At 41.2% G+C, this 16,423-nt stretch overlaps 1 pseudogene; it reads right to left on the bottom strand.

Moving 5' to 3' along the window:
* Nucleotides 1-3,128: 3,128 nt before the first annotated feature.
* On the bottom strand, nt 3,129-4,554 carry LOC147452318 (uncharacterized; annotated as a pseudogene).
* Between the last annotated feature and the right edge of the window lie 11,869 nt (nt 4,555-16,423).

The following is a 16,423-nucleotide window of genomic DNA, read 5'->3' on the forward strand; positions in this document are numbered from 1 at the left end:
CTTAGAAGTAGACAACATTCATTCAATCATGTCTACACCCATCCAATGCACTCTTACCTTGGGAGGACTGTTAAAACTGAGACCATATTTATGGAATGATCTACAGAAAACCCTAGAGAAGGTGGAGATAATGGGGCTAATCTCGAAAAATTTGGGAAAATTGAAAAATGAAATGGATAACAAAGAGATTCAATCTGTTCCCATGAACAAAGTTGGAGAATATTGCGAAGGGGAAGAAGGAAACACCACCCTTCCAGTGAAATATAATGACATTGAAACCATGGCGATACTAGATAGTGGAGCAGGCATAGCCATAGCCACGAAAGCAGTATGGGAATCCTGGGGACAACCAGCCATTAGACAAACTCGAATGAAATTGCAATTGGCTGACAGACACATTGAGAGACCATTAGGGCTACTTAAAAAGGTGATAGTCAATTCCTGTGGAATTGAATATCAACACACGTTTGCCATAGTAGACTTTGGGAAAAAACTCAATTACAAAATCATATTGGGAAGACCTTCTATGTGACAGGTATAGGTTATCCAAGATTGGGGAAACAATTATTTGTACTTGAAGCAAGTGGGATCTATAACAAGAGTAAATCTAAAAGATCACACTTATAGAGATGTCTTGAAAACACCCATACAAGAATTTGAATTAAGTCTCTTCGGCTGAAACTAAGCTTCCATCCTGGTTAAACAAAGACACTCTTATTTGGATGTGTGGAGCTTCAAAAAATGGAAGTTTAAAATGAGAAGAATGTATCCTAGAAAGGGACTGCACAGATGAAGCCTATGTACCTAAACCCTTTTCACAGCATTTGTTTGAGCCATTCGAATGGACTCAAATTTTAGCGACCATGGATGTATGTGTGAATACGTCTATGCCTACTCAATTTTGCAATGAGGATGGCTACGACATAATTCCCATCCAAATGATTTCAATCCTCATCATTGAAAACGAAGATGAGGAACCCAAGGACGTGATGAAAGCTCAACAAGTCTTTTCAGACCTTTATTACGATGCAACTGAAGAGTTAGATAAACACTCAGCTACCTCAGAAGTTTTGGGGTCAGAAAAAGAACATATGAGAGCTAAGCTACTCTTAAAAGGAGGGGAGAAAAGTTTTTTGACTTTCCAAACCAGAAATCAAGAAGACAAAAATGGTATAGACGAAAGAGAGACACCAAAAACGTGAAAACACGACCTATGCCATCAGTCTCCAGTAGAACAAAATTCCTGATGTAGATAGATGCAAATGATTGTGTCAAGGACAAAATCACTGGCATATATCTTTCAAACAAAAATTCAAAAATGTCTCAAACATTGAGAAAAACAAGGAAGGATACTCAAGCAAACCCACAGGATAAGAAACCACTCATGACCCGAGTCGAGCAGAAAAAGAAATATCAAGAGTTAAAAAAAGCTCTAAAGGAGATATATACGACCGCAATGGAAACCATGGAAGAAGATGGTAAGGATGTAATGAGTGTTCCATCCCATTAAGTATACTCTCCAAGATAGAAAAAACATAGTCGAACAACCTGTTTACGGAACTACGGAAACAGAGCGAGTCTTACGAAGGGCCTGAAAACACTAAAAAGATAGACCTGGCTGAACCAGGAGAAGAGCCTAGACCTGCTTACATTGCAAATGACCTAACAGAAGAAGAAGAAGAGATTTTGCTAAGCTTGCTAAAAGAATACCGAGATATCTTCGCTTGGTCTTACAAGGATCTCAAGGGTGTTGATCTAGAAATCTGTCAACATACCTAACCCATGAGAAAGAGGAATTCCAAAGAGCGAGCAGGATTTTTCGAGCAAATAAAAAATCGAGCAACCTAATCCAAGTAAACTTCAAGGAGCTTATGTAGCCCTGTCTCCTCTAACAACATTTTGGACTTGATTAAACATCAGAATCTCTTAGAGAACTCATTCTAAACACATCTATATGGAAGCCATCTAAAATGAAGTTTTAGCAACAAGGAATGCACAACTCAACATGCTAGCACACTAAAGAAATGTTCATTGCACAAATCTCACTTAGATATACAAACATAGGCTCCACACTATGTAGTATTTTGTTGATCAACTCTTTGTATTCTAGATGATGCCTCTAGTGAGTCTAAGTGGTAATACTGCATTATGGTTAGGAATGCAAGCATCACTAGAAGACACGTGAAAGTTACCATGAAAGAGAGGCAAAAAAAGGCTATCTTGGTGGACCTTTGTTGGGATGACACCATTTTGTTTCAAAAGAAGATCCCTTTCTTTTGTCTCCTTGAGCATGGAAAATGAAAGAGCACATTCATGAATACACTTTTACCCCCCCCCCCCTCATCCTCCAGTTAGGTTTGTATCACAAGGGCCCCACCCTAGTATTTTTGTGTTTTGGGACAAACAATCTATTTTTATATCAAGTCTTCAAATACAAGCTTCTCATTAGTAGCTAAGCATGGTTGTGCATCAAAGAAGATCCCTTTCTTTTTGTCTTCTTGAGCATGGAAAATGAAAGAGCACATTCATGATTACACTTTTATCCCCCCCCCCCTCCAGTTAGGTTTGTATCACAAGGGCACCGCCCTAGTATTTCTCTGTTTTGGGACAAAAAATCTGTTTTTATATCAAGTCTTCAAATACAAGCTTCTCATTTTAGTAGCTAAGCATGGTTGTGCATCGTTTACCTTTTACACATGTCAAAAGCACTACTTTGAAAGCATCATCGTCACAAATTTATCATAATTCACATATCCATCAACATCTACCTCTCAAATCATTTTATCAACCTACTTATCTGTCAACTTCTCTCCTAGATTTTTCATCAGCTAGACTTGGACTTGTAGTCAAATTTGTGGATGACATATAAAAGCCTTGAATGCTTTGTCCTACTTCTCCTCAGAGTTGGTATCCATCATCTTATAAGACATTAGATTCAAAAACTCGAGAAAATTGATCGTTCCATTTCCATCTGCATCCATTTCATTGATCACGTCCTGTAGCTCTACTTCTATTGTGTTTTGTCCAAGTGAGTGCATCCTAGTACCAAGCTCTCTGGTGGTGATATTTCCATCGCCATCTTTGTCAAAGGGAATTATGCTTCTTGAACTTTGAGATCTTCTCTCCAATCAATTTCTGAGCCATCGTGCTAGAGAAGACATGCACAAAAGATGATGCAAAAAAAGACGAAAAAAGAATGGATAGCCATAAGAAGAAAGATGATGAAAAATGGTAAACAGTGAGGAGGAGGACTGCATTTTGCCACTCGGATAGCCCACAGTTTCAATGTTCTTCACCACATCCATGCCCTCAACAACACGTCCAAATACAACATGCTTTTCGTTGAGCCACTCAGTCTGGACAATGTACAGTAAAAACTTCGAGCCGTTATTGTTGGGCTCGACATTGGCCATGGAGAGCACAACAGGGCCAGTGTGTTTCTTGATGAAGTTCCCATCGGAAAACGTAGCCCCATAGATGGACTCCCCGCCAGTTCCATCCCCATGGGTGAAGTCTCCTCCTTGTTGGCACATAATGTTCAAGAAAAATCTGTCTCAACTTAATATCATGCCGCTTTCAATTTAAAAAATGTTCGTAGAGAGCAAAGCGAAAAGGAGAAATTCTGTCTCAAAATATAGAAAAATGGTACAAAGACCCAAAAAAATAACCTAATTTTTAAAAATTTCCTCTTGGCAAATTCAAGGAAAAGAATTTTGTGCGTTTGGAAAAATGATTTTTCTTGAACATTGTTGGCACATGAAGTTTGGAATCACCCTGTAAAATGAGCCCTTGAACTGCCAACGTTTGTCAGACTTGCATGAAGCTTTCTCTCTATTACACATTAAAGCCCTAAAGTTCTCGACATTTTTGAGAGTAATGACAGCATAAAGGTTCATTATGATGCGTCCCACCTGCTTGTCACAAATATTGATTTTAAGAACTCCCTTGGGTTGGCGGCCAATGGCCATGGTTCCTTGAAACTTTGAAATACATGGCGATGGAGGAGCTCGAAATCAGATCGGTTGCAGAAACAAAACAAGATGACACGAGATGCTCAACTCTCTCTCTCTCTCTCTCTCTCTCTCCTCTGACCCAACTTTTAAGGCCTGCTCGCGTCCGAAAGAGGTCCAAAAAACTCTTCAAAACAGTCCGCGTCGCCGTGGACTGTTTTAAGGAGTTTTAAAATGATCAAATCATTGGAAATATTCTCCGCTGCAGTCACTGGCTGTAGCACGTCTCCTTCGATGCGCAGGCATGGTCCTCTCTCTCTCTCTCTCTCTCTCTCTCTCTCACAAATAAATCAGACTGCCTCAGGGAGGAAACAACCAATTTCTCCCAACATTGCCCACCTCGCATGGATGATTTCATAGGCTTGGTGCTTGTCAAAGTCTGCCGGTTTCTTGCTAAGACCCAAGGGATCAAATCCATAGTCTCCAGGGATTTCCGCAGTGAGATAGGCAGACACGTTAAATCTGGCTAACAAACCCTCAGGGAGGTGGATGGACCGTACCGCTTTGCAAGCTCCTCATTAGCGAGGGACGGCTTTGGCGGCATTGGGGGAAGGCTTGGGCTTCTTCTTGCCTAACATACCACAATGGCGGGGGATGGGGAGGAGACCCAAGAAGAGTACATAAAGACAAGGTGGAGGCGGCAATGGCCTGTCCCAAGAGCTTGGGCCTCGACAACAGGGAAGAAGAACCTTCGAGGGCTGTCATTTCTACGAGAAGAGGACGACAGGGACGTAGAGGCGGCAATGGCCTATCCCAAGAGCTCGGGCCTGGACAACAGGGAAGAAGAACTTGCAAGGGCTACAATCTTTGCTGCTCTCCTCGCTCGCTACTCTCTCTCCACCAAGCTCTTGCCAGGCGCGCTCTCTCTGTCTCTCTCTCTCTCTCGTTCTCTCGTCTGAAAGATGTTCAAAACCTCCTGAAAACAGTCCGCGGCGCCGCGGACTGTCTAGAGAAGTTTTCAAATGATTAATAAATCATGTCAACTATTTTCCCGTTTGCAGGTTGTGCCTAAAAAAAGTTGTGGATGTAGGTCACTGGCTACGGCCAGCCGCTTTTGCATGGCCTTGCATGCGCAGCGCAAATGAAGGCTTGTGTGAGTCGCATGCATCGTGCATTCGATGTTCATTTCATTTCTCACTTAGGGCATGGTCATACTGGGCCTAGTTTCTAGTTAGCGAAAACTAAGCCATTAAACTAAGCTCCTGCATCGTCATGCGCCACAGACGTGGTCAGGTGCATCATAAAAAAGGCAAATGCAACTGGGACATGGATGGAGAATCGGTTAGAGAGAGAGAGAGAGAGAGAGAGAGAGAGAGAGAGAGAGAGATAAATTTTTGTAGTAATGACAAGTTGAGAACCTCTGCGCTGCTTCCACGTCTATGCGTTGAAGAAAAGGTTGTCAATGATCAGACTACAATTAAAAAGATCATCGGCATAGTTTTGCTACTATGCTTAAATTGGCATAGCTGCAAAAATAGGACTCCATTCTACTAAGCTTCAGCTCGCTTGTGTGTGACCACGATGTCGGCTTAGTTATCTATCAAAATAACTGATAACTAATCCTCGTGCCACCACAACCTTACAACTTCCTTGGTGCACCCTCGATCATGCATAATACTTTATTTTCCATAGCTTTAAGTTGATGATAGACTCTCTCATTGAGTCCCCTCTTTTTGCTTATCTTGCATTGCCATGATAGAAAGTACATAGCCATCACTTAGACATAGATGGACGGATGGCTCAGAGAGAGAGAGAGAGAGAGAGAGAGAGAGCCTGCCCTACCCGCATATTGGGCACTTATGCGGGTAGGGCAGAGAGAGAGAGAGAGAGAGAGAGAGAGAGAGAGAGAGAGAGAGAGAGAGAGCCTGCCCTACCCGCATATTGGGCACTTATCATCATGTGATTACACATCGGTAAAGAATTTGCACCCAACGAATGGTATCGGTTGCTTTTAGCATGTCGAGAGCAGATAACATGACTGAAACAACAAGTGATAAGTCCTAATATACTGTTTGTCACCTCTCTCTCTCTCTCTCTCTCTCTCTCTCTCTCTCTTTGTGTGTACAAGTACTCAAGCAACTGGAAAAAACACCCTTATAAAATATGTATCAACCACTTTGATTGAAATTAAATGCTATCATGGACTGGCAATCGCCCACATTGGCTTATAATAGAGAGAGAGAGAGAGAGAGAGAGAGAGAGAGAGAGAGATGGAATCTCAAAAGGTCTCCTTTCATTCCTCCTTTTCCAAAATTGGACCTCCTCTACTACTCGTTTTTTGTACTAAAAATCTCTATTAATGATTAGACTCCTCTTTAAGAGAACAACTAGGTAAAACATACACAGAAGAGAGAAGACGAGGTGCTTCAAGAAAGATAGATGGATAGATAGATAGATAGAGAGAGAGAGAGAGAGAGAGAGAGAGAGAGAGAGAGAGAGAGAGAGAGAGAGAGAGAGAGAGAGTTATGCTGCCTCTCAGTTTCTTCCTTGCAATCCGGCATTAAGGATGTCCATCAGGCTTAAATAGAAGAGTACGATAAAAAATCTCCTAATTGTTAGCCTCCAAAATAGTAAAGGAGAAAGATTTTTAAAAGATCTTGTCTATGGTGGAATACATGTTTATTCCTCCTAATAATAGCTTAAAGATACTTTATTTCAAAAAGGTCTAGTTAACAGCAGTGGTTGATACACCTAAATAGGTTGCCAATAGTCTTCATGTGGTATAGAGTGCCTTTTGAATATTTATATAGATAAGGGATGGTTGTATTAGGCACTTGAGCCATAGGGAATGTGTGTGATGTTTTCCAATATTCTCATCCCGTGGCTCCATAAAAATCAAGAAGAGGAAGTGGTGATCAGTGGTATACCTATTGTCAACTCATATGGTGGTATTTGAACAAAAGTCATCCAATTTAAACAATGCACCTATCAAGAATTTGTAAGGCATGCAATGTGCTACAACCAAGTGCCCACATCGTCAGCATGGACATAGGACAAGATATCTTGTCTAAAACTAGTGTTTAATTGTTTTGAGTGTTTCGTGCTCGATTTTCCCATTCGATCGGTAAAGCTTGCTCGGTGTATGGTAAGACTCATGAGAGATGATGCAAAACCAAGTAGACAAAGGCCATACATGTATAATAAAACATTTTCCAGGAAGATAAAAGAAGAGATTGAAAAACTAAAGGAAGCCGAATTCATTTACAAAATTGAACACACAGATTGGGTGTCTCCAATTGTGGTAGTACCCAAGAAGAATGGAAAATTACGAGTGTGTGTTAATCTCAAAATGATGAATGCAGCTACCATTAGGGACAACTTTCCTCTTCCAATCACTGAGCATGTTTTAGAACGAGTTGCAAGAAAAGAAGCTTACAGCTTCTTAGATGCCTTTTTGGGATACAATCAATTTTTGGTTGACCCAAAAGATCAGCATAAAACTGCTTTTGCAACAGAATGGGGTATATTTGCCTATCGGGTTATGCCATTTGGGTTAACTAATGCTCTAGCCACATTTCAAAGGTTGCTGAGCCATGCTTTTAAAGAATATCTTAGGAAATTATTAGAAGTACATATGGATGATCTATGCGTACATTCATCAATCCGGGTTGATCATTTTGCTTAAATCCTGAAAAGTGCACATTCATGGGTAGACAAGGAAAAATTCTTCGACATATAGTGTCTAAAAATGGCCTAGCTACTTATATTGAAAAAATTCATGTCATTGCTGATTTGCCTAGACCAACAACAGTCAAGGGGGTACAAGCCTTCATGGGGCATTGTGGATATTACCGACAGTTCATCTACATGTATGCTATAATTGCAAAACTCATGTATAGATTGAAAACACACTGTGAGTGGACCGAGTGCTATAGGTTGTATACTAGCTCAACCAAGAGACGAGAAAATTGACTTTCCTATTTCTTATGCTAGGCGACAGTTGAACATGGTGGAAAAGGACTACACCACCACCAAAAGGGAAGGACTAGGAATGATCTATGCCGTTAAAAAGTATAGACATTACCTATTAGCCAACAAGTTTGTGTTCTTTGTAGACCACCAAGCTTTATTGTATTTGGACAACAAACCATGTAGCACAGGAAGAATAATGAGATGGTTCATCATTCTTTTGGAATTTGATTTCACTATGGTTGTAAAAAAGGGCACTACACATCAACGAGCAGATCATTTGTCAAGGATTATTTCAGGAGAATCATCTAAAGGGGTAGACGATGATTTACCAGATGCCTATTTGTTCTCCATGGAAATGATACCTCGATGGTTGAAAAACATTGTGTCATTGATGACAATAGCTCAAGTGGATTCACAAATACCACTTCCTATCACTATTAGATTAATCGAGCAATCGGCTATATATCAATTTCTAGCTGGTAGGCTATACAAAAGAAATCGAGACGGAATATTGCTATTATGAATTAATCCTGAAGAAAAACAACAGTACCTAAGTCAAGCATATGTTACCATAGTAGGACTTCACTTTGCGGAAGACCAAACTATGTAACGGATCTTGAGACTTGGAGTATTTTGGCTGACTATGAGGAGTGATGTTTGAACTTTTGTAAAGGATTGTCCTCAATGTAAAAAACAAACACCCATACATCATGTAACATTGTTTCAAATGTCACTTGTTCCTAAGTGGAGTAACTATCTAGTTACTTACTTATCAAGCCAAACATTTTCTGAGGATATGAGTAAACGTCGTCAAAGAGCAATTGAAACCGAAGCAAGAGACTATGCTCTTATTGGGAACCAATTGCATCGGAGAGGTAAGGATCAACATTTGTGTCTTTGTGCAAATGAAGGCGAGTATATTCCGATTATAGAACAAGCACATGCTGGATTAGCTGGAGGTCACTTTTCTAGTGAGACCACCGCAAGAGAAATCTTGATGGTAGGCATATGGTGGCCAACAATTTTTGTAGATGCCAAAGAATATGTTCGAAGGTGTGATGCTTTTCAACGAGCAAAAATGCCAACACATGTAGATAGCATGCCCTTGAGACTAATGATGGGGGACTAGAGCTTTTGCAAAATGGGGTATAGATTTTGTTGGGCCAATACAACCACCTGCTTATAGAACCCAAGCTCAATATATCATTGCAGCTACGGACTATTTGACCAAGTGGGTCGAGGCTAAAGCAACTCAAAAGAATGTTGCCAGAACCCACTGCTGCATTCTTATATGAGTATGTATTCACAAGATATAGACTACTAATAGAAATTGTCAATGATCGGGGAACTCATTTCCTCAATGAGGTAATCGAGTATTTGCTTAATGAGTTTATGGTCATCCATAACAAATCAGCTCCCTATCACCCACAAGCACATGGACAAGCTGAGCATACACACAATATTCTTAGCTCGGTGCTGACTAAAATGGTTAGTTCAGGAAGGACAGACTGGGAGATGAATCTCCATGCTCCTCTATGGGCTTATCGAGTTTCATTCAAAATAGCTTTAAATGCTATACCCTTTAACCTTGTTTATGGTCTTGATGCCATACTGCCAATAAATTTTCTATTGCCGACATTAAGGGTAGCATGGAACCTTGAGTGGACTGGACATGAATTGTCAGAAAGAATTGAAGATTTGGAAAAGCTAGATGAGCAAAGGAGGCTAACTGTTGTAGCTCACATCTATGCACAAAAGCAGTAAAATTGTCCACCCTAGATGGTGAACCAACGGCTAATTAGATTGGTGGATGTCGTTTTAAAAAATACAATTTGCCGCCGCTAACCAATGAATTGCTAGAAAGAATGCATGCAGCCAAGCAGAGAAAGATTAACCGACAACAGGTTATTGATGAAACCCAAGAGGAAGCTCAACTTCGAGTACTTAAACGGAAAGCTGCTCTCAAGAATCAACAGATATCGATTCCCATCAATACTCTGGAAATAGATGACCGACAATGGGAGTTACCTAAAGATGTAATCTCAACAGATGATGACTGGTTAGACGGAATGGACCTGTGCATCAAAGTACAACTCTACAATCATAGCACCAATGCTTTGGTCGACACAGGAGCTTAAGTAAATGCAGTCAGTTATTACACATACAAGAAGGCAACAAGTCAAGCATTGACAAGAGGAATAACGACAATCAAAGGACGCAACAAGAACCCAACCCCAACATCGGGAGTAGTCAACTTGAACGTGATAGTACATGGATGTTCATGTCCTCACCAGTTTGTATGCTTACTAGATGAACACATGAATGAGACGATGATTCTTGAAATTCCTGGATGCGAACATACAAAGTAGTACCAGATTGGGATGCAAATCAACTAAAGCTATCACATAAAGGTGGGCAACTCATTGTTCCAATTGCACCAGGCAAAGAGGAATGGAAAGGAAGCAATCAGCAGACCAAACCACGAAGTAGTCAATCTTCTCCATCCCCTCGACAAGCAAATGCTACAAGTAGCATGCAAGGAGTCAGGTAAATTTGGGTACCAAAAGCACAACTTAAGGATAAGCCTATTCAGATCTGGGTGCCTAAAACTTCCCCGACAAAACAAAAGAAGGTTCCAAGGGTTAAAACACAGAGACAAGCATCTCCGAGCAAGGAACCTAGCATGAAATTGGTTTGGAAGAAAAAGGAGCACTTATCTTCTCCACAAGCCATAAACCAATCAAGCAATGGCGAGTTAAGTCTCAAAAGACTCCACCACACCATACAGCACCAAGCAGACCAAGCTACCAATGGCGTAAAAAAACTCGACAACAGTCAAAAGTGCTACCAACAGCTCAAGCAATTAGTGTGCTAAAGCATCCTGATGGTACAATCAAATAGAGAGCACACAAGCTACAAGATTTTCTCTTTGGCAGACATCAACAGCAAACCTCAACATGAGAAACCCTTGAGTTAATTACTCAAGATCCATCTCTTGCACAACATAGTGGTTTAAATTGCATTAATATTCAAAGCATGGTAGAGCCAAACATGGCTATGCATAGACACGATTGTTCAACCCATACACATAGTCATCCCGGAGTACGCCATCTAGGAGGGGTGGTAGGGCACTAAGTACTAAGTAATTAAGGGCAATGTTTGAAGAGGGAGGAAAAGTTTGATGTTAACGTGTGATTTTTTGAAAAATTACCTAATAATGCCCTTATAATTCATCATCAAGGAAAAATTCACTGATAATATCTTCCCGATGAGTGCAAATAGTGTATACTATCAGAAAATCATCAAAAAATAGTTCTTTTTGGGTATTTTTCATCATTTTTATTGATAATGAGACTTAAAAGTAGAAAAATCCAACAAAAAACAATAAATAAAGCTGTGTTTTTCAATGGATTTTCTTAATTATTGAATTTTTACTTTACTTTTTTAGAGCATTTTGCTATTTTCTTTGATTTTTTCAAATAAACAAGTAAAAAATTAATAATAAATAGCAAGGAAGCTCATATGGAAAAAGGGAAGACACGATGGTGATAAAAAAGACAAGGCATGCAAACATAAAAATTTTCAATGAAATCAGAAGATGGAACCCTAAATTAGGCGGCCAAGCCTACTTTTGCAAAATTCTTGCAGAATGAGCTACAGGAATCCGATCAAGGAAGTTTTTGAGTCTAACATAGATTTCACGGCCTAGTAGGACTAACGAGGGAGTTTGGGGAAAATTGGTTCGGGAAGTCCGGGTATAGATATCCAAGGTAGGCTAAAACCACCTCATTTCCACTTGCAGCCTTTGCAGAGAGAGCTTTTGACCTCTTTCGCGCGTCTTTTTCGGAGCCCACAATTGCCCGTTTTCAGTGCCATCTCACACGAGACATGAGGGGTAAGTTCTTTACTCGCCAATGATCCATTTTGTACGACCAATAGCTAGTCTAAAACCCTAGAAAAAACCCTAGAAACCGAGCAGTGCACGAAGACCTACGACCAAAAACTGACCATAGTGGCCTGTCTCACAGCTCGACCAAATTAGATGGGATTTGAACTGCAGCATTCCCTAACATAATAGAACCTTTCTATATCATCATTTGACCATTTGGTACGGGTCAAGGGGGTCCCCAGTAGAAAAGCTAGGTTTTTGGCAGATGCCAGAATTTCGATCTGACTCCATAGACAACTTGCCTATGAGGTTCATATACAATGTATATGATTGGTTTAGTGAAATCAATCAAACAAAGCCCCTGAAAAGTAGAAAACAGCTCGAAGGCCATAAAGCATCAAATTTGACATACGGGATCAAACTGACTCCAAATGAGCCAAAATTGAATGAGTTGCTTCATGACTATGTTGCGAACAAATCCAAAGCCTCAAAGTTGACAGACCAACTCAACAGGCAGTGTAGTCACAGAAAATGGTGATTTTAGAGTTGACAAATCACAAAGTGATGCCGGCATGACCAAACTTGACCAAATTCAAATTAGGACTTGTTTTAGGTGTATAGAATGTGTCTACGCCAAAAGTTGTAAGTTTTGCAAAAAGTTTGTCATTGTTGTAAATAATCACGATTATTTACTTTTGTCATAATAATCAATATCTAATTCTCCTAAATGATTTTCTCATGTTAAACTGATCATTTAATATGGGGAAGTGCGAGGGGAGAAAAAGCTAGAATATTGGTTAAGCTAGCAGACCGGCCACAGCAGGGATCCAAAAGAGGGAAAATAGGGATCCAAAAGGGGGGCCATCTGCAAAAGAGCCATGTGCAACAATGGGCTAAAAGGACCCTAAGGTTCATCCCATTAAGACTTCCAAAATGCTAAGGTTCCAAAATTCAAAGGTTGTGTCCAAAGGTCAACCATGGGGGGAATTGGATGCTTTGTGTGTGTCCCAAAAGTCTTTACACAAATCCCTACATAGGAGGGGGCGAGACTTCCTTGTAGGGGATGAGAGAGAAAGTCACACACACACACACACACACACAAGCTCCCTTTACACAAAGGGAATGAGGGACACATGTCAGCTCCCTAGGCCACATGCCCACAAGGTGTACCCAATTCCTATTGGATGGCCTTGGAGGTGGACCAATGAGAATTAGGCTAGAGTAAATCTAGTTTAATTAATTTAAAATCACTTAATAAAAGAACCAATGAGAATTAAGCCCTCTAGAAGAATATTGGACAGTCTCCCAAGGGGTCCAATGAGCATTCAGCAGCCCAATGGCTTGCCTGATTCCTATTGGCCAGGAGGCAAAGGGGTCCAATGAGAGTTTAGTTGAATTATTAAATTACCTAAAGCTCTCACAAAAGGGGAAAGGGGGACACATGTCAGAAGGCTATCACTTATGCTGCTTAATTGTCATTGGCTAGCCCTAGGGAGGTCCAATGAGAGGGTAGCATGAGCAAATAGCAAGAGGGGTCGACCAAGAGAGAGAGGGGGCTGATTTTTGCAAGGCATTATCACACACACACACACTCACACAATCTCATGTGTGAAGTAAAGAAGACTCTCTCTCCTTCTCAAGCTTTAATGGAAAGCTTACCACCTACTCCAAGCTTGTGAGAACGGAGGCCTACACCAACAACTCTTGGCTTTGTGATGCAAATCCAACCAAGAGCCAAGCTTCAATGCATGCTCATCTCCTCTACCATGCTAATTACTAAGCTAAGATATGCTAATATGAGTGATTATGTGAGGAGATGTACATCTTTCTCGTAAGAATACTCCTCCTTCTCCTCTCAATCTACTCTCATACCCTGCTAGCTCTCACCATCTTCGAAGGTGTGTGAGGTCTTGGGTCTGAGATCGGGGAGAATTGATGTTGTGTTTGATAAGTGTTTTGCTTAGTGCATGAAGCTTTCATCTTCATTGCACTAGCTAGTCTTGAAGGAACACAAAGAATTGTATTGTACAATGTCTCTCTTGATGGGAGAAACCATAATACAAAGCCTTTTGGAGGGGGACCGGCTCCATGTAAATCCGGTCCTCAACTGTTGTCAATAGCTTAATTTCTCTCTCTTTTGAAAGTATTGTTCATGCTATCTAACTAGGTGTTATGCTTTTTGTTGCTCTCTCCACCCAAGCACTCTTGTAATTCTCATTAGGAACCTATTCTAATGAAATGCCCACTATGTTCATGCTAATTTCCGCTACACACAGGTTTTTAGGACATTAAATGCTACATTGGTATCAGAGCACAAGGTTTCTCTTTTCTTGCTCAAGAAGGGAGGTCCTCAAGCTAGCTATAAATGGTTGGTATTATTAATTGCATGTGAGTAAGTAGAATAGGGATTTTTCAGCCTTGCAGTGTGCCTGCCTTCCTGCAGCTAGCGGGGCATCACTGTCGAGAGCTATGGTCTTAATAGTGGAGTCCTACAGGGCTTGCCTACGGCTTAACCACTATTGAGCTATTAGAAGCTTGATAGGAGCCGGTGCTGTTTTGGTGTTGAACGACCCTCTCTTCTATTCCTTGCAATTAATGGTATTCGAGCCACGGGTACAGTAGCTTGAGTGCTTTTTCTAAAGGGGTAAAGAGTGTTGGGGTATAAAGCCCAATGTGGTCGCCCAGGTAAGTGGGCGGGCCGCCAGGTATGTACACATATTCTTTTGTAAAAACCTAATAATAACTCACTATGCTCTACACATTATAGTAGAGCGAGTTCACCATATCGTCGTGCTCTTCTTCTCGCACTCTCTCTCGCGTCGCACTTCCGCTCGTACTCCTTCAACTGGTATCAGAGCTCAGATCGAGGCTCGGGGCAACACTGCAGGAGGCTAGAGTCACCAGCTCAGATTGGAGTGAAATTCGACAGGCAAAGACACGGCCCCAAATCTTGTGTGCTCAGAATTTCATTCTGAGGTCATCTCGGTTACCATTCCGCTTCGACAAAGTTTTGCGCAGGCCATTTTCGACTACGTGGTCTCAGCGGGTGCAGATCCGACTGCAAATTTGGGGTTTTCGGCCTACGACTACAGGTGCTGAGGATATCGACACTCCCAGAGTGTTGATTTGTGGCTGTCTACACATCGAAGGACGGCTCACAATTCTTGGAGGCGTGTCACATACAACACGGGCGCATCTACACACAGACTGTAGGCGACATCCACTAGTTCATCAGGTAGCTTGTGTTTGCTTCTTGATATTCTAGATTTCATCTTGACATTACAGGTACTTCCACATGGGATGTATTTTCAGAGATGATGTATGTCTGTTGAGGGTTTGCTGGTTGTGAGTCACGCAGCAAACAACCGCCACAGCGGTTACAACATACAGTGGGAAATTTGTGGATGTATGACTTTGTGGGAAGTCTATGTACTGTCAGATTTACCGCAGCCTTTGTTGAGGGTCGAGTGAGGTTTTATTGAGCTGGGGGATTCTCGAATGTTGAGATCCTTTCGCTGATACAAGGTCCTGGAGCGATCCCTCGAGCACCCTTAGATAGGCAGCTAGGATGTATTGACTGTGAGTTAGACAGTTGGGATTGCATCTTTGCTTTACTGCCATTGAGGCATTGTCGCAGTCTATGCTTACAAGACAGTGACAGGACAGTCAGAGACAATACAGGTGCAGGACAGGTTTACCCACAGCTTAAAGTGTCAGAGAGACAGTGTTTTTGAGCTGTTTTTTGGTCTGTTTTTGAGTACACCAGAGCCATTTTACAAAGGAGACTCTGCCGAAATTTATGCAGAATCTGAAGCTTCCTTGGTTCATTTGACAGGTTGATATTGGTTCAAAGGTCAGTTACAGGGGAAACTCTGCCGAATTTTTCCCAGGAAAGTAAACTACTGTGAAGCGTAGCTATGGCTGGATCACAGGACACTGCTCTTTACAATATCAAGAAGCTGGATGGAACCAATTTCCCATTGTGGAAGCAGCAGATTTGGCACGTGTTGGTACAAAAGAAGCAGATAAAACCTATAAAGCTCAAGGGGATAAAACCAGAAGATATGGACGAAGATGAATGGAGCGAAATGGATGAATTGGCACTTTCTACCATTATGTTGACTTTGGCAGAAAGCGTTTACTTCAATGTAGTAGACGAGATGTCGGCTTATCAAGCATGGTTAAAGCTGAGTGATCTTTATGAGAAGCAGAGTGCAGCTTCACAGGTATACTGGCTTAAGAAGCTTGTTGACTTGAAGATGAAAGAAGGGACACCTATGTCCAATCATCTGAATGAATTCAACACAATCTATAGTCATTTGTCAGCTCAAGGTGTCAAGTTTGATGAACCTGTTAGAGCTATGTTCTTGTTGATCACATTGCCGGAAAGTTGGGACACTCTTTGCACAGCTTTGAGTAATTCTGCACCTCCAGATGGTTTGAACATAGAAGGTGTAGAAGGAAGTCTGCTTATTGAAGAAACCAATAGAAAGACAATGGACAAAGGCAAAGGAACAGCCTTAGTTGTCAGGGGAAGGACCAAAGAAAAGTACAAAGGTGGAAAGAGGAATCAGTCTCGTAGCAAGTCCCGCAGTGCTAAAGGCAAGAGTGA

Source organism: Adiantum capillus-veneris, chromosome 8 (assembly GCF_014529385.1).
Source record: "Adiantum capillus-veneris isolate H3 chromosome 8, ASM1452938v2, whole genome shotgun sequence".
Classification (NCBI taxonomy): Eukaryota; Viridiplantae; Streptophyta; class Polypodiopsida; order Polypodiales; family Pteridaceae; genus Adiantum; species Adiantum capillus-veneris.